We start from the raw sequence: 26,469 nt of genomic DNA on the forward strand, positions 1-26,469 counted from the left end.
AAAAATTAACCAGACATGGTGTCATGCACCTAAGTAGTCCCAGCTACTGGGGAAGCTGAGGTGGGAGGATTGCTTGAGCCCAGGATATTGAGGCTCCAGTGAGCCATGATCTTGTCATTGCAATCCAGCCTGGGTGATGGAGTGAGATTCTGTACCAAAAAAAAAAAAAAAAAAAAAAAAAATCCTTCCTTGGTCCACCTGTATATCTACTAAATCAGAACCCCAGTTTGCAGGGATGGAGGAAAAAGCCTGCATAATGACCAGAAGGTCACTATGATGCAGCTTGTTTGTGAACCAGAATTTTGGAACTACTGATCTTGGGTTCACAATAATAATTCCTAAGAAAAAAACCTTCTTGACTAATTCAGCCAAGTCACCTAATACAGAAACCTATTAGTTTCTCCTCCACATGGACTCAGATAGTGTCACTGCTATGTACATTAACATTACAAGCACACTGGACTGGAGGCTCAATGCAAAAATTAAAATTTCTTAATATTCCACTCGCTTAAAATTATACCATCTTTCAATTTATAATTCTAAAAAATCTTCAAATATTGGTACATGCAGATATTGCACACACAGGAAAAAGACATACGGATGATTCAGCTTTTTGAGGTTCTCTAAGTGAATTGATGATAATGTTAGCTAGAGTCAAATTCTATTAATTATTTATCACTCTTAATTCCTCTCTCTTTTGCTCTCTTCATCTCTCTCTTCCTCCACTATTTTCCTTTAACTACTGAATTCCTACTTATCCTTCAATACTCAATTTACTTACAGGGAATATTTTCTTTATACCACTAAACTGTAATCTCTATAGCACAAGACATATTTGAAATTTTGTTCATTGATATATTCCCAGAGCAAGAACAGTGTCTTGCTCTGTACAAAGAAGGTACTGAATAATTAATTGTTGAATAAGTGAAAGAGTGAATGCATGTATATATGCATGGATAAATTAATCCTATAATTTCTGTTCCTATAGCATCAAGGAATTGTTAGTTAAAATGTATTTGTTTGTTATTTGGTAGCAGCTAATTGCAGCTAATATAGAATTTATTTTAGCACTCATCATATTGCATTATAATTATTTGTTTCCTTGACTGGATCAAGCCAGGTCTTATTTTTATAAGTATTATATCAGTCTCATTCAGTGTACTGCATATGGCAGACATTCAATAATGTTACATGAATGAATGAACATAAAAAGCTACCTCTCAAGATTCATATTTATTAAAAATCTGATGCCAATGAATTTAGATAATTTAGACATGATCCAGATACAGTAATTTAAATGCTCATTTCATTTCATGACAACATTTTCTACTGGTTGAGAAAACATAAATTCCAAAGGGACATTATAAATATGTCTGGGGACCATCATTCATTTCAGTGCTCATATTTCATAATTAAGCAGGTAAACAGTTCCTAAATAGATCACTATATCAGGGTTTATATTTGGATAAATTCTTGAAAAAAATATAGTTTAAAGAAAATGCTGTCTTTTAATTTAACTTACTGCTTACCAGTTTTTGCCATTACATTTTTGAATCCTGAATGAGAGCTATTCTGTAAAACATAAAATCCAAATATTCTCTATAGTGATATATATGCCTCTGTAACCTTTTTAATGTTTCAATTAGTATCGGTAGAGTCAGAGGTTATATTTAAACGATAAAGGTTCTAAAATTGTATAAAGAGGAGCTACATATTTGGAGGGTCTCAAAATAAGGCACAGAGTAATTGAAAATCCATATTATATAATACATAAGATTCATCTTAACAATACAAAATTGATATGTTTTAACAAATAATACATTTTGGAACAGATTCCTGATTTTACTCATGAAAGTAGTAGTGGGTTACAATATGATATGGAATACAGAAACTAATGATTTGTAATTTAAAAAAGAAAATTAGGGTAATTTTTTTTTAATTCAAAAATTTAGAAAATTGCATCTATGTCAAGTCATTCAGGAAGAGTGAAATAAAAATTATGTATGAAAAACCTTGTTAAGTTACCCATAAGAAGATGCATTTTGGTTTGATTCAATTAATAACTGTTATAAGGAATGTCATTTTATGAATTAATATGGAATAAACAAGAAAAATTTTACTTAACATTTCGTAGGAGACAAAGTAACCACAGCAATCAGATTTTTCTTTGGGTTCGGATTAGTCATGGCACTGTGAGCCAATAATTTAAAACGTAAAGAACGAGATACTATGAAATTCACGAGTGGAACGAAGAACAAAGGCTATAGTGAGAGAGCAAGCATATGGTGCTCCCTTTTGTTACCTAGTTCTCCTTTCCTAATGTGTTCAGGAACTAGTTTTAATAGGCATTTCATGAAAAAGAAGTTCCACTGTTAATTTTTTTGAAAACTCCAAATTGAGCAAAATTAAAAAGGTATCCCTAATTCAAGTCTACTCACAGTCTTTATTGTACAATGCCTAATATACAATTAGTTCTAAGTTACTAAATAAACATTTATTCAATGAAAGGGGAATAAAGTATGTAGCGTTTCTCACACTGCTCCAGTTTTTAAGCAAGCACTGGGGGAACTGGGGGATACATGGCGGAGGGTCGTATTAATGTTCCACAGGAAAAAAATTAAATTAGCATTAAATTCATGTTTTACCATATTTCAATTTGTTTTCATTGTGTTTTTGGCTTATCTGTGACAGCTTTTCCATCAGCTTCCTTTAATTGAGGACTTGACTTGGTTTCTAACTTTTAGCATTTAAATAATCTTTCTGCCATCTTTTCATTAAGAAGTCATTATTATAGACTGAAGACAGTCTTATAAATACACCATCTCCCTTCAGGTTTAAGGAAATTTGTCTCCTTGATTTTTCTTTACTTTGCCTTTACTTTTAGCATTTACGTGAGTTCTATATTTTTCTTCCAGAAACAAAACTCTGCCAATTATATATTGAAAGCTCATAAGCACAAAATGCACTCTCAACCAATACTGGTTTGTAGGTATTTGATGCCAATGATACAATATTGTTTACTACACTAAAAGTCATTTATGACATAGAAGTACATTTCTTGTTTATTTTGATAGCCCGAAATCACAGACAAAATTTTAGTCTACTCTGAGGACACCACACTGCACTGAACTCCCTGAACTGCCAGTGAAATGTTCTTTGCTTTTCTAAAAGATGTGCTTGTAAGTACTTCAGAATCATAGCAGGGCTGAAATTTGAATAACAACATTTTAGTGGACTCATTCTAACTCTTCACTTTGCACTGAGATTAGGCTTCCCAAACGGAAACAAAGTTTTCCTCAGGTCAGACACTTCTACTTGTAAAGCAATGTCTCTCAAGCTCTAATGCACCTGTGAGTGACTTGAAGGTTCTAATAAAATATAGATTTTGATTAAGTAGTACTGAGGTAGGTCCTGCAATACTGCACTTCTTATAGGTCAGTACTGTTGGTCTATGGATCTCATTTTGAGTAGCAAGATAGAAGTGCATAAAATATTACTGTTGACTTAGAAGCTAATTCCATCAGTTTCTTAAGAAGTTTATTGCCTAATATCCAGCATACCATAACTTAACAATTGTGAATACATTTATTATCTTTTTTTTCCAATAGATTTGCTTAGATTTCTATTTTAAGAGTCAGATCTGGTCCAATGATTTCACAGGAACTGCAAATAGTTTGGAGTTATTCTTTTGGAATGCTGTTTTCCCCTAAGGCATTCTTCCTTTTGTATCATTTGGTAAGGGAAACTTTCATACAATAGGATTTAGCAAACGAATTAGCTGTGTTCTTGATCTATAATAACCTTTCTCTTGTACTCAGGACATAATGAACAAATTTATATATTTCAATGCAAAGATGATTAAAATCACTCGGGACTAATGAGGATAGCTTTCAAGTCCTTTAAATTTGTGTATTTATTTGTATTTTCTACGCAACAAATCCGCTTTCACAAAATTGTAGATGGCACCTGTTTCTTTCAAACTGCTAGCTCAGCCCCTCTCCCATCTCTATTACAATGTCGATTATACTTTAATGTGAATAAGAATCACCAGGGGGCTTATTAAAATTGCTCATTCCATGCTCACCCCAGAAGAGTCACATTCTGTATGTCTGGAGTAAAGTCTGAGAATGTGCATTTTGGCAAATACCTCTCACATATCTAATGCAATTTGAGTTGGGGAAACACTGCCTTAAGATCAGTCCAGACCTTAAGCAAGAAGTTTCAACATCAATCCACTCTTGCTACTTAAAGCCTGATATTATTCCATCTTTGTAACTGAGTTTTTGCACTGTTTCAAAGGTTTTGTTTTCAAATATGCTCCTAATCTACAATTGCTCCCTTTGTTTGGGTCTTGTCTTGATAATCTGCCTGGTTTTGCCATTGCTCCTTGGATGAAGGAACTTAACTCATAAATCTTCTCTGGGGACTACAGCTTATCTTTCAAAGCAGACACTTTTGAGAGTAATATTGAATGCCATTAATAACTGTGCCAGGATAATTGACATCAGCTGAAACTGTCCAGGGCAGACTTTATGTCATACTGATCTTGAATCCCAATCCAGGAAAAAATGTTAACCATACTTCAGACTGGTGGCAGATGGTTATCCACTTCTGAATTCTCCATCCCAGTACTATTCTGAGATAGAAAACTCCTACAGGAGTTTCAAGGTAGATCTCTAGCTGTCACTGCTATGCTTTACTACCTTCATTCCACACTCTTCCTTCATTCTATTTTCTAGCAGACATGATACTCTTAGTGTCTGGCGGTGAAAATGAGCCTGTCTTCTAAGACCCAGCACTACTGTGGCAGTAAGTTTTTTCCCAAAGCATCCCAAAGTGGTTCCTCAAGCTACAGATAATTGGGATATGAAAGACCATATGCATATACAAGGCAACATTAAATTGAGGTGGCTGTTTTAATTATCCATATTTGAAAGATCCATATATTTAATGTCTCATTATGATGAAAAATAATAGTTCAAAGTATAAAAACACTTCACCAGATAAATGTTTTACCTATTTTGTCATCTTTCTCTTAATGTCATCACATGTGAAATAACTCATGCAATTCAGAGAAAAGAGATACGCACTAAAATATATAATATTTTTCTAGATATACCTACACAACTCATTGACAAGTGAAATCAAGCAACTGGACATTTATTTAGGCATTGCATCAACATTGAGTCATGTCCCTCTCCTCCAAGTATTGAATTATCTAATTATTCATAAAAGAAAATTCAGAGAAATAACTCTTCCCAATTGTAAAAGAATTAAAGTACATTTAAATGGATGCTTCAAACATTCATATGGAGAAATTCAGGACAACGCATACACGGTAACATGAAATTAATTATACAAAGCATGAAGGAAAATAGACCCATCCATTCTCAAAACCACCTCATTCCCCTACCTACTATATTCAATTGGGTTTTTTAAAGATAATTAAGATGAAAATATCACTTTCAAAACATGTTCCTAGTGCATTATTATTATTATTTTCTTAATTTTTAAGTTCCGGGGTACATGTGCAGGATGTGCAGGTTTGTTACATAGGTAAATGTGTGCCATGGTGGTTTGCTGCACCTGTCAAACCATCACTTACATATTAAGTCCAGCATGCATTAGCTATCTTTCCTAATTCTCTCCCTCCCCAACCCCACACCTCATCAGGCCCAGTGTGTGTTGTTCCCCTTCCTGTGTCCATGTGTTCTCATTGTTCAGCTCCCACTTATAAGTGAGAACGTGCAGTGTTTGGCTTTCTGTTCCTGCATTAGTTTGCTGAGGATAATGGCTTCCAGCTCCATCCATGTCCCTGCAAAGGACATAATCTTGCTCATTATTTAAAAGAGTACAATAAACTAAGAATGTTTTAAAGTGTAGTATAGTATTAGTAAATCATATACTCTTGGCTAACCTTACAGGTATGTGTTGTTTTTATAAATTAACTAGAACTGGTTTAACCCTAGGGTCAGGTTCAAGTGGTGTACACCAGCAATCAGATTACAACTTGATGCAAATTTTGTCTCATTAAAAAAGTCACGCATCCCACCACTTCATCTGCAAAATAATTGTGTACCTGACCAAGGTCAGAGAATTTTCCCTCTGTTTCTTTCACTGAGTGAGCTCAACTTATTAAAATGCAGCTAAACTGTGAGAAAGATTAATTTTTTTTTTCATTTGGGGAAATAACAGGGGAGAGCAAATTTCTAAAAACTTGGGGTTTTATAGTAATTTCTGATTTTCATGTTTAGAAAAAGAAATCACATTAAAAATATGCTTTTTTAAAATTTTGAGATAGGATACACTATAATATTATTGTAGTCCAGAAAATCTGTATACTATAATTCCTAGGGAAAAAGAGAAAATTATTAGTGTCAAAATATCTATAATTCCCACAGTTACGATATAAATTTTTAAAAATTGTTTAAATACACAAACAATGATGATGCTGTCCTACTAGAAATGACAGAGCAGAGCTTTTACTCTCTTCAAAATGCATTAACACTTTCATATTCCTAGTTCAAATTAATATATATATATTTTTTAAGACAAGGTCTCACTCTGGGCTGAAGTGCAGTGGAGTGACCAAGACTCACTGAATCTTCAACCTCACAGGCTCAAGTGATCCTCCCACCTCAGCCTCCCAAAGTGCTGGTATTATAGTTGAGAGCCACCACACCCAGTCCAAATTCATATTCCAAATACTCCATGATCTCAAATTATTTTCAGGCCCTCTTTCTTCTATAGCAATGGTCCCCAACCTTTCGGGCATCAGGAACTGGTTTCGTGGAAGACAATTTTTCCACGGACAGAATAGGGAAGATGGTTTCAGGATGAGTTAAGCGCATTACAGACACTGTGTACTTTATTTCTATTATTACTATTATATCATACAATAGAATGAAATCATTATACAACTCACCATAATGTAGAATCAGTGGGAGCCCTGAACTTGTTTTCCTGCAACTGCATGGTCCCATCTGGGGGTGATGATAGACAATGACAGATCATCAGGCATTAGATTCTCGTAAGGAGCATGCCACCCAGATTCCTTGCATGCGCAGTTCACAAAAGGGTTTGCACTCCTATGAGAATCTAATACTACTGCTGATCTGACAGGTAGGCAGTCTCACTATGTTGTCCAGGCTGGTCCCAGGAAATGCGAGCTATGGGAAGCAGCTGGCTGTAAATACAGATGAAGCTTTGCTCACCCACTGCTCACCTACCTGCAGTGCAGCCTGGTTCCTAACAGACCATAGACTGGTCCATGGCCTGGGGGTTGAGGACCCCTGTTCTATAGCTAAAATCCAATGATTTAAATATAAATACATATTTGTCTATTCGATGCTACTAGTATTTTCCTAGGTGACCATTTATTTTTATCATCTATCTCAGTTAAGATTTTTAGATAATCACAATTGATTTAACTCACAGGATTTATCAAGATCTTAAAAGGTATATGTAGGGCTCTTTGCTTTATTTGAGAAACAAATAATCACTGCCTCACAACTATGGCTCCATGTGTGTTATTTAATAAAATATTTAATCTTATTGGAAATCCTTTTATATTTTTTTCTCCACAAAGGACAAAGAGCTGAAAATAAATATGAAACAGAATTCTTTGTGGGAATTATAAATAAAATAAAGGCTAATATTTGCTAAAAGAATTTGAAATGTATATGCCAAAATATTTGCTATTATATAAAAATATAAGTATTATTATATATTTCTTTTTTGTCCCAAAAGATGGTACTAAGTATTATCTTAGAAGTGAAGTTGACTTTAAACATGGTTTTCATAGAAATCTAGTAACTAACAATTTTGAAAATATCCAGAAATGTCTTAAATTTTTTTTTGTAAGTTATATTATTTGCATAGGTATAGCCCCTACAGTGTTGTTCAAATTCTGAACTTTTTAGCTTCCCTTTATTTTTCTTACTATTTAACAATATTAGATTGGTTATGTTCCAGGAACAAATTTCAGTCCGTGGGTAAGTATTCAATGTGAACTTATTCACTGATTATAATAGTTGTTGATTGTTCAACAATATGAGGGATAGATGAGAGCTCCATCCATCATATTATAAGAGTATAGACTGTCTTTGTTTGACTAAATGACATATTAAAAGCCTAATATATGTCCCATAAAAATACTAATATAAGGCATTTTGCAATTTCTTTATTTAGTTATTTCAAATTATATTGTAGAACATGAATAAACAGAGAAATCAAACTGGTCAGAATCTATCTTAATTCTTATCAGCTTGATCTCTGAGTTTACCTTGGGCTTCAAAGGACCAACATAGAGCTAATTGCAAGGGAACCAGTAGGTATAGATAATCTAGAAGATGCTGTGAATCCTCTTAGAAGAGCAACAATAGCACTGTTATTAAATAATCAAGATTTTATTTTTTAGAAATAATATGTTGACCAAATATATAATAGAAAACTAAAGTGGTTGAGGGCTGGACATGGTGGTTCAGACCTGTAATCCCAACACGTTGGGAGGTCAAGGCAGGAGGATCACTTGAGCCCAGAAGTTGGAGACCAACCTGGGCAACATAGGGAGATCTCATCTCTACAAAAAGTAAAAACAACAAAACATCCAGGCATGTTGACATGCATTTGTGGTCCCAGCTATTTGGGAGGCTGAGATGTTGCTTATATTAAAGAATCAAGAACCTCACAAATTTAATACAAGCAACATAAATGATATGATTTGGCTGTGTCCCAACTCAAATCTCATCTTGAATTGTAGCTCCCATAATCCCCACATGTCATGGGAGGGACCTGGTGGGAGATAACTGAATCATGGGGGTGGGTTTTTCCCGTGCTGTTCTCATGAAAGTGAATAAGTCTCATGAGATCTGATGGTTCCATAAAGGGCAGTTCCCCTGCACACACTCTCTTGCCTGCCACCATGTAAGATGTGCCTTCACTCCTCCTTTGCCTTCCGTCATAATTGTGAGGCCTCTCTAGCCATGTGGAACTGTGAGTCCATTAAACCTCTTTTTCTTTATAAATTTCCCAGTCTTAGGTATTCCTTCATAGCAGTATGAAAATGGACTAATACAACAATGATGCTGGAAGTGTGAATTTTTAGCCTCACATTCATGAAAACAAAGCCATATATCTGGGTTTTCAATTATAAAGGGGAAAGTAATGCACCAACAGTAATTACTCATACCTGATTATCCCAAATATTATCATAACAAGCATTATACTCTATTTTTTATAAGTTTACTAGACTTCTCATCTCTTTAATAAATCATGAATCAACTATATTGTAGTTTCTAAACAATTACTTTGCATTATACAATATTAGAACTTTGTAAACACATTTTAAAAGTACTATTCTTCTTATTCATATCTAACTTCTGATCTATGAGTAAATAGGCCCAAACTTTTACATCTTCCATTTATGTGTTCTCTTTTAATCTAAACCAGTTGAATTTTTCCATTAATATTTAACTCAAGAATTTCTATTTTTTTTCTCCTTGTCAAGTAACTCTCAATTCAAATGATCAACAATAAACCTCACTAAACCTCACAGTGCTCACCTAGAATTACGGTCTGAATAATTTGATAGAGTCTATTTTTTATTTCATCAGCCTGGTCATCAATGAACATATTTAACAACTGTATATGCCTTTGGAACATCATTCAACATTTCCTCGACCCGCTGCTTAGGCCTATGCTAACATTAAACCACTAATAATACTCTTGAAATTTTTTATTCTATGTGGATCTAAGTCTCAAATAATTTCAACCACACACACCTCCATATCATGTGAAAATGAAGTCAATGCTGAGAGAGAGAAACAAAGTGTCTATTGCTTTAATCTATGCTTGTCATTGTGTCACAGTCCAGAGTATTCAGGTGAAATTAAATTGCTAATTTTGTTCAGTCATTTTGATGCTAAAATGATAGGAATAACACATGATTTCCCTGTTAGAGTCAAAAGGATGCTATAAATCACTACATTCTACAACATACAACTCTAAATGCATTGAATAGAACATAAATTTATAACGGGATTTACTGAACAGGAAAGAGGGCCAAGAAAGCACAGATTCTGACTTGAATAAGTAAAACACCTAGAGAAAGAAATCCCAGTCATCTTATTCTAAACACATCACTTCAGCAGAATTTGTCACAAAAACAAATCATAACGTTAGTATTACTCATAGTTATTTGCAAAGTTTTAACAGATTAATGTCTTTTCCCATAAATACTGAAATAGTACCTAACCTGATTCAATAAATAGCTGCAAACATTTCACTGGTTGACTAGGTTAAATTTAATTTTATGTGTTAATTTTTCATGTTTATCTCATATTTTATTTTTCTAGTTATATTTACTTTTACCAAAGCCTCATACTGTTTTTCATATCACATAGGAACTCATTTCTTACAATAAATAATATATAAGGACTAAAATGATTCCAATGCAAATTTTTTTCCATTTGTATATAATTGCTTTATCTTAAAAGCGAACCCTGCATATTCTGTCTTCCAGAGAATAAAGAATAAGAAATCATTTTAAATTTATTTTGCATAATTTGTTGTTAATGGGAAAAATTTAGGGGAAAAATATGGTTATATAGATGGGGCCACCAAACAAAGCATTATATACAGGTAGTTATTAACGAAATACAAAGGAATTAATGTCTCTAAGCTTAGTGCTCAAAAATAAAGAGTTAAAGCAAGTTTATTGGCCTCTGAACTACTGACATCATGGGGCTGGATAATTCTTTGTTGTGGGGACTATCCTGTGCATTGTAGAATATTTAGCAGACTCCTGGCTGGCATACCAGTAGATCCCAGTAGCATCCCTCCTCTACCCAGTTGCGACAACCAAAAATGTCTCCAGACCTTGCTAAATGTCCCCTAAGGCACATAATTGCTCCAGATTGAGAACCACAGGATAAAAGAGCTGTTAAACACAAAGACAGCTACTATATATATGTGTGTGTATATATATGTGTGTGTGTGTGTGTATATATGTGTGTGCATATATATGTATGTGTGTATATATATACACACACATAGTGAAGTATAAGCAAGTGGAAGAAATCCTAAACCAGAAAAGTCTTGGTAATTTCGTAATACAAAGAAAAATGTTTTTTTCTTTTCTATCAATGCATCAGGTAATAGAAACCACACCTTATTTCAGCTCTAAAAGTCCTACTTTCATGGTATATAACAATGCAGTTAAAATGTATTGCATCATTTAATTTATTGTCTCATGATCAAGTACGGACAGAACAGTAGAGTGTCTAAGAGTCTAAGAGCCCTGGCTTTCAAATCAGAAAGACCTAGAACAAATCTAATTTTGGCAATTACCAGTTGTCAAATTTCAGTGGGCAGATAATTAAACTCTAAGACTATTTTGTTATCTTCAAAATAAGATAATGGTAGTACATCTCTCATAGGGTTGTTGCAAAAGTCAAATAAAATAATGTTTATAAAAGTACTAAACACAGGTCGGGCGTGGTGGCTCACGCCTGTAATCCCAGCACTTTGGGAGGCCGAGATGGGCGGATCACGAGGTCAGGAGATCGATCGAGACCATCCAGGCTAACACGGTAAAACCCCGTCTCTACTAAAAATACAAAAAAATTAGCTGGGCGTGATGGCGGGCTCCTGTAATCCCAGCTACTCGGGAGGCTGAGGCAGGAGAATGGCGTGAACTCGGGAGGTGGAGCTTGCAGTGAGCCCAAATTGTGCCACTGCCCTCCAGCCTGGGGGACAGGGCGAGACTCCGTCTCAAAAAAAAAAAAAAAAAAAGCACTAAACACATTGCCTAGCATGTAGTGAGTAATCAAATTTCGCTATTTTGTTATTATTGCTATTCCTAACAGAGTTTTATACTTTATTCTATGGTTTTCAAAGTGGAGCAACTGTGCTCCCACAGGAGACATTTAGCAATGTCTGGAGACATATTTGGCTGTCACAACAGATGGAGAGGTACTAGCTCAGATACACAGCTCTCTGATACTGTGGCTTAATTTGGGCAAAGCTTTAAAAAATGGAGAAACTACCTAGACTTTAGCTAACATGCCGTAAATGTCACTTCTCTCGGACAGTAAGTTTTTATAGTTTTGAAAGTGGCATGAAATTTAAAATTATATTTCTGGGTAAATAACAGGTATATAATTATTCTCTATTAACAGCTAAATTTGAAATGATATACTAAAATCACATAAGGGGAGTTAAGAAATTAGGTAAAATAAAAACTTTATCAAAGTTGATTTTAACTGGCTAATTTAAATCATTATATGTAAATTTAAAATGTAAATCCTAAAATAATTACTTTTTCAGCTAGAATTTCCCCAAACAACCTATGAATTTGGGTTCAAGATAAGTAATTGTCCAGTTCTGAGACCAATATATCTGGAAAATGAAGGTCAGAAAATATATTTGAATTCTCCGAAAAAGATACAGAGATAAATACAATGTATATTTTATATTATCTATTAAGAAATTTAAGTTTGCAACTGCATTTTAAAATGCGTATTCTATCAGAAGTCCATGTACTAGAAAGCTTATTTAAGGTGATAATCAGTAAGCTTTTTGCTAATATTAATTGTCTAGACAGTTTAACTTCCATTTTAGAAACACACTCTCAGAAGTAGAGATAACCAGTTCTTTGTCACAGCAGATAAAAAGCTCACAGCCAAGAATACCAGAGCACTATTTTTGTCAGGTGCATATCAACATTTATGTTGTCACCCTGGGCCAGCAAAACATTTAACAGATCTGCTGTATCTATGTTTTCTAAGTATTTGATACCTATTTTTATATTTCCTCAATGATGGCCCCCCAAAAAAAGCCACAAATTGGCAAAGAATGTGAAGTAAAAACATATTCTCTTAAAGCCAAATACATAATGTCCAGATTTTATGTTTATGTGTATGTGTTTAATCTAGTTTAAGGTGACTCAGTTTTCAAAATCAATTCACACTAAACTTTGCTATCTTCCTTCATACCAAGCACTAAAACATTAAAATGTTTTAAAATATATTTAAAACATTAAATGTTTTAAAATATATTTAAAACATTAAATGTTTTAAATGTTTTAATGTTTTAAAATATATTTAAAACATTAAATGTTTTAAATGTTTTAATGTTTTAAAATATATTTAAAACATTAAATGTTTTAAATGTTTTAATGTTTTAAAATATATTTAAAACATTAAATGTTTTAAATGTTTTAATGTTTTAAAATATACTTAAATGAAAGTTTGCATAAACTTTTCCTGAAACAATGATTCAAAACACCAACAACCATCATTTGAAAAAATATTGTCAAGTTATATTTGATGGAGGTTTACTGGTTATGGGACATAGTATGTAGTTCTGTTACAGCACTATCGCAATGTTTCGTAACTTTTCTAGATCTATCACACAATATGTGTTGAAACTTTAATGCACAGGAAGGAGCCTACCATTTGTAATTCTGAGGGCCAAGGTACTTACGAAAGAATGGAAATAATTAGGGACAGAAGGAAAGAAATAATTAATAGACCTCAAAATGATTATTACTTTTATGAATACTAAGCCACATTTACATTAAAATAAATATTTTTCTAGGCACTTTTGCAACAACATTCTTTTTATTGTACTTATTGAAAATAAAACCATGTGGTTTCTGATATATGAATTAGCTTGTCTTTGGAGTTGGCAGAACATGAACTTGTCTGGCACTGCCTTATCTAAAAGAGTCATATCAGATAGGCCTAAGTGCTAACATTGTAAGTTACAGTGTTGGGAAAAATGCTTTGGCAATCTTTCCCAAACACTTGACTCTCTCCTCATGGAAATAATAACACATTTCATTTTTGTAGAGATTTGATATGCAGATAAATGCCAAAGGAAGAAAAATGCAGTTATATTTTGCCTTTAATTTACCAAATCTTCAACGTATAAATTATGACCTATATAATTGATTATAGTTATTTCAGAAGTGTCCATGTTTTCTAAGACTTCCGTTATTCTCTGCTGCTTTTAGTAAATAATTACAACTTTGATAAGTGATTTCAAAATATTCCTAACTTTGTAATTTCAAAAAAAAGGGCATTGGGAATCACTAATATACCCAAAATGAACTCTGAGGAAATGACAGATATTGGAGTGTTGGATGGAATAGAAATAGTGTGACTTTATTTAATTGTTAGACTTCCTTATACAACTCTTTCCTTTCAGATCTGAAGAACTAATCCAGGTTGAGCATCCCTTATTCAAAATGCTTGAGACCAGAACTGTTGCAGATATTTGATTGTCTAAAATTTTGGAATATTTGCAGTATGCAGTATATTTTTACCAGTTGAGGATCCCAAATCCAAAAATCAAACGATCATTTCCTTTGAGTGTCATATTGGTGCTCAATAAGTTTTGGGTTTGGGAGCATTTTAGATTTTGGATTTTGCATTCTCAACCTGAATATGAGAGAAATAACTGTCCATTTATTAATTTCAACATTTTAATTAATTCAGTATATAAAATAAGTTTTAGTGGTCTGGTCTTTTAAGGGGGGAAAGTTCAAGAATCACTAACATTTTATAATATAGATATTTTAAAGTAGAGTTTAAAGGCACCTCCAGTCCATACAGCTATTTTTAGGTGAAATAGCATTCAATTCCTATTTTTATATATGTTGGATGGATGGAGGGGTATTTTGTCATTTTCTTTATAATCCAATGAACTATAATGCTTAGTGTCAAGAAACAGTTTAGAACTCGAAAAGAAAATAAAATTTTTATTTTATAATCAAGTAACTTTCATCCAAAAATGTCACAGGAAAAGGAAGATCGTGATAGTCTGTCATTGAAACTGAGCTCATACCCTCAAGTGAAACACCTGGGTGCTTCATTACCAAATTCATGTCTTTCCTATTCTGAGAAACATCCTCCAAGAGGCTCACCTATTTTGGTAAGGCACCTACTTATAGAGTCAGATATTATCACATATAGCTGCTGGAAAGTGTGGCCACAATACCTCAAATATTATCACTTGCCATGAGTTAAAGTTTCCTCAAAATCAGCACAGGAAGATGAGAGTGAAGTTAAACACATATTCATTAAAGAAGGCTGAAAAGAAAAGAAAGGGATTAGTGTTATTACTTAACAGCTAATAATGAGAAACAGTTAATTGTGTATCAAAAAAGAAAATAAACTATTGTTTTAAAACTCAAATTCGTAACACATCGTCACATTCTGAGAAGCAAGGAACATCTGTTATAGAATGTGAATAAATTATTTCTAAAAATAAAAATGTAAAAATAGAAGAAAGTAAACATCTAAATTCAGTGGACAGACTTGGTCGGAAATAGTTTCAATGCCTAGGGCCACCGTGTACTGCAGGAACTGGTGGCATTACTGACAATCTATGTTTTCCTTCAGTGTGCACAGTCTGCCATTTCAATCACACAATATTCAGTTCTGTCCTAAGCAAAACCTGGTTTTAAAAAACGATTCAAAACCTGCTCATAATAAAATTAATGACAGGCAATGAAACTTCTGTAATGATAATCCAAGACTTAGGCAAATAAGTAGGAACTATAACTGGAGTATTTACTGAAGTTTTTAACCAAAACTCCACTAAATTCACATAAAGAAAGAGAGCAGAATCTATGAAGAAAGCCAGTCTGTGTGTGGTGGTCCTATAGGTGGACCTCTGCTTTCACAAACATGATATGATTGTCAATATTTTATTTAGAAAAGTATATAATGATTTGTGTCTCAAAAGTGGTGACACGAATATAGGTATCATGAGGTGATATGTCACAAAATGTCTTCTGAAGATGGAGACATTAATTTACATTTTTTAGAATAGAAGAGTTGTAATTGTTCACCAGGTTTTATACCTGGGCTGTTAATCACTAGTCACATGTGGCATCTAAATTCAAATTTAAGTTAAATAAACAATATAAAACTAAGAGTTCAACTTCTTAATCACACACACACACACACACACACACACACACACCCTTCAAGTGTTTGACAGCCCTGCTGTGACTAGCGACTACCATATTGGACAGTGTACATATTGGACATTTCCACACATTGGAAAGGTTTATTGAACAACAGTTGTTCTAAAATGTATACAATTGTTAACAATTAGGAATACATTTGGCTAAAAGTAACAGAAAACCTGACTAACAGATTAAGAGTTAAGTTTTCTGTCATAGTAAGTGCAGGGGTTAGCACTTATTGATATTGACCTAGATGGGAACTGATGTCCCCAAGAAAGCAGATTCTTTTAGTATTTCCTTAGTGCTGTGAAGTCTGCCCTTATGCTTTTTATTTCCTGGATGCAAGAAGGCTGCTGCAGATACAGATATCCTTGCACATTCAAAACCAGAGGAAAAGTAGAAAAGGGAGTAGAAGTTGCAGTTATCCCTTAGTAAAGCAATTGCTTTCCTAAAAATATCCCATAAACTTCCACTTATATCTTGGCCAAAACTATATCTTATAGTTGCTCTAAGAAATGTTCCCAAGAAGACTGGGAAAGCAATCCCAGCAAAATCAAGGTTCTGTTAATAAGGAAGAAAGGGAAAATAGATTTGGAAAGGCAACTCACCATGCTCATCACAGGCTTCCTTAAGATTTGTCCTTGAAAAAAACAACTTGATGAAAAAATGAACAAAGGTAAATATAGTTCCTTCCACAGAAAAAACTTTTAAAGAGGAATTTTAAAATCAATGCTTAAAAATTAACCTCTTTTTTTTCTGCCATGTGAAGAAGTACAGTTTCTAAATGCAAAGAACTTCCAAGTTATTAGTTAGCGTAAGGCATTCCAACAAAAAGTGCTATAATTTAATCAAAGTAGATTAATACTTCAAATATGCTCTCATGTTTTGATTAATCATGTGTGATACGTTCTTTATGTGGTATAATATAGAAATGAATTTTCCTGGCTGACAACATAACTATTTAGTTAAAGAATTGGGGCTAAGACCTTAGAGTGTAAAGCTATCCATTTACACAAGAATAGTTTCCTTAAGAGGAAAAATACGAGGTTTTCCCTCTTTCCCTTAGTATGTTTACTATGGAATAAATATTGCATGAGATGAATTCCAAGAACATAAGCAAATGTTTTGCTGTCTTTAATACTAACATGGAAAGATATAGCAACTATTCTAGAAAGTTCTGCGTAAAAAATATTTAAAACATGTGCCAACTAAAAGAGATATTGAATGGCTCAAAAGTAATAAGACAAAGACATTAAGATTATATACCCTTCATATCAGACATTTTCCCTATTAATATTAGAAAATTGTGAAGCGATATTAAGTCGTTCAAATCTTTCATGAGTTCTATGATCAGTAAAACACAAATATTTATGTCATGAGTTTATAAAATTGCCTACTATTCTTAGAATGACACAAATTTTCAAGAAATACACATCATAAAGAAGCATATTAAGTAAACTATAAATAAGGTGACAAATTCAAAATAAAGACTGTAAAATAATAAAAAATGCACATTGTCAAGACTTGCAATAAGGCTGACTTTAGATAATCTGCATTGACACTGTGTTCTAATGAGTAAAAATATGATCCCACTTTGAAATAAAAAGCAAGCAAGGTGCAAATGGAAAATGACCTGCACACATATCTCCATGGAGCAGGGAAGGGCTATTATTATCAGCTAGTGGGTATTACTGGCTGAATCATATCCCCCTCCAAACTCATGTATTGAAGCCCTAATCCCCAGTACCTCAGAATGTGATCGTACTTGGAGATTCTACTTAGAGTATGTACTTGGAGCCTTTAAAGAGGTGATTAGGTTAAAATGAGGCCATTAGGGTGGGTCCTAATCAAATCTGACAGGTGTCCTTATAAGGAGAAGAAATTAGGGCAGAGACTCTAGGGATGTGCAGGCACCAAGGAAAGACCACAGGAAGACACAGAAAGAAGGTAGCTACCCACAAGACACAAGAGGGGCCCGAGCAGAAATCAAAACTGCCAATGCCTTTATCTTGGACTTGTAGCCTCCAGAACTATGGTAAAATAAATTTATGTTGTTTAAGCTACCCAGTCCATGGTTAAGCTACCCAGCTGTTGTTATGGCAGCTTTAGCAAACTACACAGTGAGAATGACAGAGAACAGAATGAATTTCTGAGTTGCTTCAAACAGTGTGTCTTTCAGAGCTCATGACATTAATTTGATTTGATTTATAATATAAAATTTGAGTTGATCATTCCCCACAAGTTTTTAAGCAGTGCTGTGCAATATTTTGCCATTGGCTATGTGTAGCTGGGTAAATTCAGGTTAATTAAAATTAAATAAAATAAAAACATCAGTTCTGTAATCATGCTAACCACGTTTCAAGTGTTTAATAACCACAATAGCTATTGGCAAGAAGGTAGTCATTTTTTTGTCTTTCTACACTTTTTCCACTAATGGAGCATATAATCAAAGCATGTATAAACATCTTCGTTGCTATGTATTATACTGAGATAATCATGTTGCTAAGGTCATACATTGCAAATGACCCTCACATAAATGAATTAGCACAGTGTCATCTTTTCAAACACAGAAAGACTTTATAAAACAATGGTAATAAATCAACCTAAATGTCTATCAGTGGTAGACTGGATAAAGAAAATGTGATACATATACACTGTGGAATACTATGCAACCATAAAAAAGAAGGAGATCTTATCCTTTGTGGCAAGATGAATGGAGCTGGAGGTCATTATCTTAAGCAAACTAATGCTGGAAAAGTAAACCAAATAGCACATGTCCTCATTTATAATTGGGAACTAAACAATGAGAACATATAGACAAAAAGAGGAAGACAACAAACACTGGGGCCTCCTTGAAAATGGAGGGTAGGAGGAGGGAGAGGATCAGAAAAGTACCTATCAGGTACTATCCTTTGTACCTGGGTGATGAAATAATCTGTACATCAACATCCCAGGGTGTGAGTATACCAATGTAACAAACCTGCACATGCACCCCTGAACCTAAAATAAAAGTTAAAAAAAAAAAACACTTTATTTTAGATTGAAAAAAACAAAGAAAAGAAAAAGAAATCAAGACAAAAATCTTAACCAACAGACCAGAAGTTCTTCTTTGGGGAAATAAAACTAATAATTTATTACAAAATGTTTATCAAGCTAGTTGAAATTTCAAGTTTAAAAAATCTTAATGTTTGATATATTCTTAGATTCATTAAATGAAGTATGCAAATGTATATGTGTAAAACCATAGAAATAAAATGAATTTAATGAACTGGCCAGGTGTGGTGGCTCATGCCTGTAATCCCAGCACTTTGGGAGGCTGAGACGGGAGGATCACAGGAGGTCAGGAGCTCGACACCAACCTGACCAACATGGTGAAACCCCATCTCTACTAAAAATACAAAAATTAGCTGGGTGTGGTTGTGGGCACCTGTAATCCCAGCTACTTGGGAGGCTGAGGCAGGAGAATCATTTGAACCTGGGAGGCAGGGGTTGCAGTGAGCTGAGATCATGGCACTGCACTCCAGCCTGGGTGACAAGAGCAAAACTCTGTCTCAAAAAAATAAAATAAAACAAAATAAAGAAATAAATTGAATTATAATTTAACAGTAGCACAATTTTTTTTCATGGGCAAATTAAATCACTCTAAACCAATGAAAATGAAAATGAAAATATCCTTCCTTAGTAAAATAACTGTTAAAAATCCTTTTACTGTGGTGAGTTGCCTGGAATACTGGAAACTTTCCCTACCCCCACCTCACAATTCTAATTTCATGTTTTTCTGTGTCAAATGCAGCCGTCAGGACCAGTTCTAGGGGATAATTGTTTTTGTTAGGCTTTGAATTCTCTGGCAATAAATGCATGTCCTTAAACTTTAATGATTTGGGGCCCACTAAAAATCATGAAGTGTTATACAAATTATCAGAGATTTTGTATCATTATACAATACAAAATACAAAATAATTTGTATCATTATACAAATTATTATAAAAGATATACAAATGTATATAATATATGCAAAGATGTATATAATATGTACAAATGTATGTATTATACATATATGTGCTGTGTATAATATATACAAATAAAATTTGTATAAAATATTATATAAATAAAAGTATACAATATAAACAAATATTTTATAATATATACATATATAAAATACAAATTATTTCCTAGACAGATATAATCTATACTAGCTTTTTCCTATTAGTTTCCTCTGTACCTTCTGAAAATTTGTACTCTAAATTTTCTTTCTAAAAATTTGTACTTTAAAAATCTATGTGATGTGTCTGAAAGTGCTCACTAGAACACAAAGCTGATAAACGTTGAAAAAAGAGGAAAGAAATCTACACTCAAATACATTTAGTAGTACAGTGTATAAAAGTGTGTGTATGGGGAAATAAATTATGAAACATCAGGCTGTAGAGTTAAGTGGGCACCAGATCATAAGACTCATGGGACAGGCTAAATAAATGTCCCACGTTACACTGAAACCATGTAACTAAATCTGGCCACTCAACTACAAGCAGAAATAACTGTTGTAACTTCTGGACCAGTGCAGTTAAGAAGCAGTGCACCTCCTTAATTCCTTTCTTCTTCTTATACAGGGACTTGGGAGTCCACATGTGCTAGATGGTGTAGCCACAGGATGGAGAAGAGTAGCTGACCTATACTGAACATTTCAATGAGTGAAAAATAAACCTGTGCTGTGTTAAGCTTCTGTTCCATTTCAGAATATTTCCATCGCTACAGGATTGATCTCTTACCTGGCTCATCCTTACCAATGAAGGCTCTTCATATTTTTTATTCTACTGAGATATTTGTAATTAGTCTTTTTTCACATGCACTTGATTAATCAAAATTATACATAATTATTGTATAAGTGAGGTTTAAAGCAACTGTCCCTAAGCAGCTTCATACAGGTAAATGTCTACAGTCAGGAGCTGGCAGCAAGTTTGAATCTAGGTCATGTGATATTTTTGAATGATTGAAGAGCTGTGAGACTCCTGAGGTGCTTTGCAATTATTAATAGGTCATAAGGAAAGGCGGCCAAAGCCTGAGCATGAGGGGTGCCACATGAAAGAAGGGTAGCAAATGTAAATTTCTAGATCTCATGAGGTGGCCTACCAACTGGTACTACATAATCTCAGCAATATATTTACATGCAATACAAAGATGTACACATAAAGTCCATGTTGACATATTTACACATACACACTAGGAAATAACTTGGATATTCCTGGGTATCTCATTCTTACACCAGCAATTTCAAAAGAAGAAATGCTTTTTATCTTTAGACCTGACTTCCAAATCTGTTTACAGACAGAGAGTGAGGTGAGCTATTGTTCTTGAAAACCAACACTGCCATTATCAAGTATTTCTGAGACCAACAGACCCTTTCATGGTAGCTTTCATTTACAGAAAGAGAAGCAAAAAAGGTAATTGAAGAGAAAGTAGGTAAAAATCTGTTGAAGTTTCCAAGTGGCTTTTACCAACTTAAGTTGGGTTTGGAAATACTTATATATCTGCTGGTTTTTTTTTTTTTCTTTTCCTTTGTTTTATTTTCAGGAGGCCCCTATTAGCTATATATTAAATACAAATACTTGTGTTAGGCTTATGAGTGCTACAATGTTAAATAAGGCCCAAGTCCCTGTCCTGAGGGAACAATGTAAGAGGGCACATGTGACCTTGATATTTAATTTAAATTGCATATTTTAAGATTATTGTCTATTATATCTATTATAGTTGTCTTGAATAGTTTTACAATAAAATGTGACCAGTCAGTATTTAAATAATACAAGTCATATTTTCAACTTCAACTATTTATGCTATCTATACTTCATAGTACATAAACTCCATTGCACTTAGCACTTTGTGTATAATTTTACCTTGTATTTTATAACTAAGACTACTACATCTTTGGTAAAATTATCAAGAATAATAACAATTTATTATTATCTAGACCCTAGGGTTTTGTACTACAGTATTGGGCTATAAGCAAACTATCAGCTCCATAATAAATTTTAGAATGAGCTTCTGCATGGTGAGGGGAAACATGGTTTGAAGTAAACTATGAAGTTTGCTCCCTTTGGAAATAAAAGGGTCTTGATCTACAAACCTACTGAAGTCTTTAAATAGTCATTGTATGTTGAGTGGCACTTGGCCCAGCTTTGGCTTAACAGCTATGGAAAAATCCAGGGGAGATAAGAAATCACCCTGCTAAAACTTTAAGGCATAGCAAGGCTGCTGGTTATTGTAATAGTTATGAGCCTATTTTTCCCAGCTTCTCCATAAAAGACATTTTAAAACCTTGCATATCATTGCAATATGCTCATAAATAAACAGGTAGTCATCTTGTCAGTATGGAGTTTATTATAGGTTGTAACTAAAACGTATCCTTTAAAGGGTATATGTTATATTAACTGTGATAGATATATATGCATGTGTGTATTTATGTATTATATATATGCATGTATGTATATGTGTGTGTGTGTGTATATATATATATGTATATATATAAAATCATCTAATATATTCCAACCTATGGCATCACCTATCTGTTCCCACCTCACTTCCAACCTTTGCTAAGGAAGTTAGTCATGTCATTTGTAAGGGTAAATTTGAAATGTGCAGTTCAGTCCCACTGACACTAAGGAAAAAAGCACTAAACAAAATTAAATTAATTCCTCTTTATATATAGTAATACATTTCAAATAAACTCCCAGAGGGTATAAAACAGTTATTGTTTATCCTCACAATTATTATATATTCAAGTCTGAACATAAAAGCAATTGATCTTTTCTGTAAAATGCTGATTCTATTAACAAACCCACCTTTAAATATTACTCGCTGTTCCAAACTGCTTTTTGTAGACTGCTTCAGCCAGTACGTTGGAGGGGGCAGTCAACCATGTTGCTGTACTGATCTTCACATAACTACAGAAATTACAAATATGTTTTCACAGAAGCAGCAAGACCCCATTAATCAAGTTGTACACACTTCCATCAGCCATAGGCAGAGCCAATGGGTCTGTCTCAGATGTCCCACCCTAAATTCTGTATTTGTTCACTTTAGTTTATAGAGAATAAAGCCTTGTAAAAAATAAATCTGATGGCTCTACTAATGGCATAATTTGTTTTTCTCAGCTCCTCCTCCTCCTCCCAATGGCAAATTACTTTTAAAAGTAAGTATCAAAAATACATTTCACAAAGCATGATCTTCATAATTTATCGCATAACATTTGTCTCCTAAAGTAGGGGTTTTTTTTGTTATTTTACCTGCTTATCTAAAAATAAGTCAATACATTTAAGCATCCTCTTTTTGCAACTGTCTATACATGCCCTCTATTTTTAAATCATAATCACTACTGAGTCACAGATGGACAGATGAACCCATGTAAAAAAAACATTCCTTGATAAATCGATCTTTCCAACTTTTATCCTAATAGTATGAATGCTCATATTCAGTCAAATTGCTTGAACATCACCTATGATGCTATTTTTATGTGAAATAAAGTAAAAATAAATTTCTTGGTTTTGCTACCTTAGAAACATATACATAGAAACACCCTACTGACTAAAATGCATTATTAAATTCTAGATCATATCAATCAAACATAAGTATATTTTCCTCTCATTATCATTTTAAAGGATTTTTGTGGCCTAAGAAAAAATTATTTTAAACATGATCATTTGAATTTTAACATATGTAAATAAAATCATAAGATACATAATAGTGTCTTATACATAAGTGTCTTATCCTTCAAAAATTATGTGAGCAAATTTGCTATTCCTGAATATCATATGTCTCTCAGCTTTTGCTTTTTTCCCCATTTTCTTTTTGTTTACAATACAGGTCTGTAGTATTTCATTCAGAACAATGAGCTTTAAAATAAAAAAAGGATTCATTTTCTTTTAAATATTGTATGGTTACCTCCTTATTATGATAAATTATAAAGTTCATTTAGATGGTGCCGTCATATTATTAAGATAAATTAGGCCAATTTATCAAAGAAAAGTGCTCAAGTGGATCCATCTGTCCATCTGTGAAGCATGAATGCTGTGAGAATACGACTTTAAAAATAGATTCGAAGTATAAGCGGTGTACAAAGTTATTTAAATATATTAAATTATTATAGGTAAATTATGGTAAATAGGCAAAAGGTAATTCAGCAGAAATATACAATAAAAATAAGCTTGTTTTATCAAGCTCAATATTTAAAAACATGTCACCTTTCTTTTTCCCATATTCATTTTATGAAAATGTATGTTTGCCCACAGAGAAGCCCAGACACTGAAAATGGTCTCATCAACACAACCAACATTTTCCTTTGACTAACCTCCTTCGAACTGTTTTAACACTGTAGAGTGCAGAAATGTAGCTTTCTATCAAAGACACAGTGTGCTGCCCTCCACTGTGTGGGAGACTTAAAGTTGTTCAGCCCCACGGTCACTTGGTTACTACATTACACTGCAAGAATATAGTAGGTAAACACAGTGTGGTGTGGGGGGACAAAGTATCCTTTCTGAGCAGGGAGGTTTAGGTAATGGTCAAACAATAATGGATTTCATGGTGTCGGATTCATTTGATTTCCACTGGCCTCACCCAGAATCATCTTTAGATTACTTTTGAACATCGTGTATTCATTGCTCTCCTATTTGTCAAAGTACATTTTCTAGGCCAAATTTTGTTTTTCAGAGCATTTCTAAATGACTTCCCACAGATGTCTTCAGGTTTCTGAGACAAATTTGCTTGACAGGGAAAATATTCAAACTATTATTTATAACCTAATTTCTAAAAGAACGGACACCAATTTTCTCATACATGAATACATTTTTTTAAAAAGAACTATTTAAATCTTTCCTGAAGGAGAATTCATAAAATACTTAAGTGACCTGTGCTGATAATATTATCAGATTAATATTTTTAACAACTTCATATGCTTAAATATTTTAAGATCATGTCTTTTCCTACAATTTTACATTTGGTAATCAGCAAACAGCATTTTGTACCAAATAACACACTCGGTTCTTAGCACATTTAAAAAAAAAAAAACAGTATTATGTTTACCTAATAAAACACAGACAAGGAAGGTACACTTGTACAGTAGACAAATAATTTGTACAAAAAGTGTGCCATTCAAATAGCTGAAGATTATAAATGTTCATATGGGAGTAAATTCTTATTCCTTGATTAAATCATCTTAAATGACATCTTAGGTAATTTATAATTGGAGTTTTCAATTAAAATTTCTTGATTAATGAGGTTATATATGTTTTCCATTCCTGGAAATTTTGGTGTATATATTTACCCTGTTTAAATTAGGAATCAATGATTTAAGTAACATGAAAAATGATAGAATAACGAATACTTAACTATCTCACATCACAAAGGCTAAATGTTGTTATTTTCACCAATTCATTCAGAGTGAATTTAAAGAAAAGAGGTATAGAAATTCTCATGCTTTAATAATTTCTTAGCAATAACTCACCAGCCTTAAATATTGGATTCAAAATCTAACCTTCATTATGAAACCTTGGCTGTCAAAAGATATATACAATATATGAAAAAAGATGAATACATTCACTGAATATATATTAAGTTTAGAAAAGTATATTATCCTAATTTACTGCATGAGTAACTGGTATAAATTATTCTATTTCAGCTACATCTCTGCACAACTCATTTAAAACTGATTATGAGAACTCTTCTTCTAGAAATGCAGAGGATGAGGGAAAATAAACCAATGCAACATCATATTTTGCCACATAATTTCACAACAGATATTGTTCTAAAAAAATCATGAAATCTTCAACAAGCCCACTTTAAAATGTCTTGACTCAGAATACTGTGCAATATCTTATTAAATACTATTGTATATATCTAAACTTGTTCTAAATGTGATATATAAAAGGAAGTCAGAAATATTTACATATTTTAAAAACTTGTATATATATATATACATATATATCTCCATCAATCTATATCGCTTTGATAGAAAATTTGATTATCTGTATTGAGAAGGCAGTTTTCTATTCTGCCTGAAGGTTCAGATAGGTTTCTATCAGAAATAAAGTGGAAGGTTTAGAAGAAAATCAACCAATAAAATCTATTTCAAATTGCTGAACATGAATTTGCAGGGTTTTGTTTTGGGCTAATGTATCTGTTTTTTCCTAGTTTCCAACCTCACAAAGAAGAGCAGAGGGCTGGCAAACACTGGCTTAATTATCCCCATCAGTCTCAGAGACAAGGCGCTTAAGAGTTTTAGCTGCTGTAAACACTCCCCTGATAGCAGATAAGGAATCTGCTGAAAGGCAGTTTTGTCTGGGAAACCTCAGGGGCACACCAGTTAATCATTAGTGCAATATTGTATATGCATTACTACATCAAAGGAAACAGAACCCAATATTCTATTGTGAAGATTGTCTGTGTTTTCTTAAAGGTAAGAAAACAAATGCTAAACCAGAAAATAAAAGATAATAATTACATTC

At 33.3% G+C, this 26,469-nt stretch overlaps 1 protein-coding gene across 8 annotated transcripts in view; it reads right to left on the reverse strand.

Annotated features, from left to right (window-relative positions):
- Positions 1-26,469, reverse strand: part of ERBB4 (erb-b2 receptor tyrosine kinase 4) — a 1,163,457-nt gene that overhangs the window by 957,548 nt on the left and 179,440 nt on the right. Inside the window, exon 1 of one of the 8 annotated variants that reach the window (XM_016950427.4) lies at positions 15,004-15,095. The exons of the other annotated variants lie outside the window; for them this stretch is intronic. The gene's annotated coding sequence lies outside the window, so the exon portion shown is untranslated. Of the gene's footprint in view, positions 1-15,003; positions 15,096-26,469 lie in introns of those variants that run through there. 8 annotated transcript variants of the gene reach the window in all.

This window comes from Pan troglodytes, chromosome 13 (genome assembly GCF_028858775.2).
Source record: "Pan troglodytes isolate AG18354 chromosome 13, NHGRI_mPanTro3-v2.0_pri, whole genome shotgun sequence".
NCBI lineage: Eukaryota > Metazoa > Chordata > Mammalia > Primates > Hominidae > Pan > Pan troglodytes.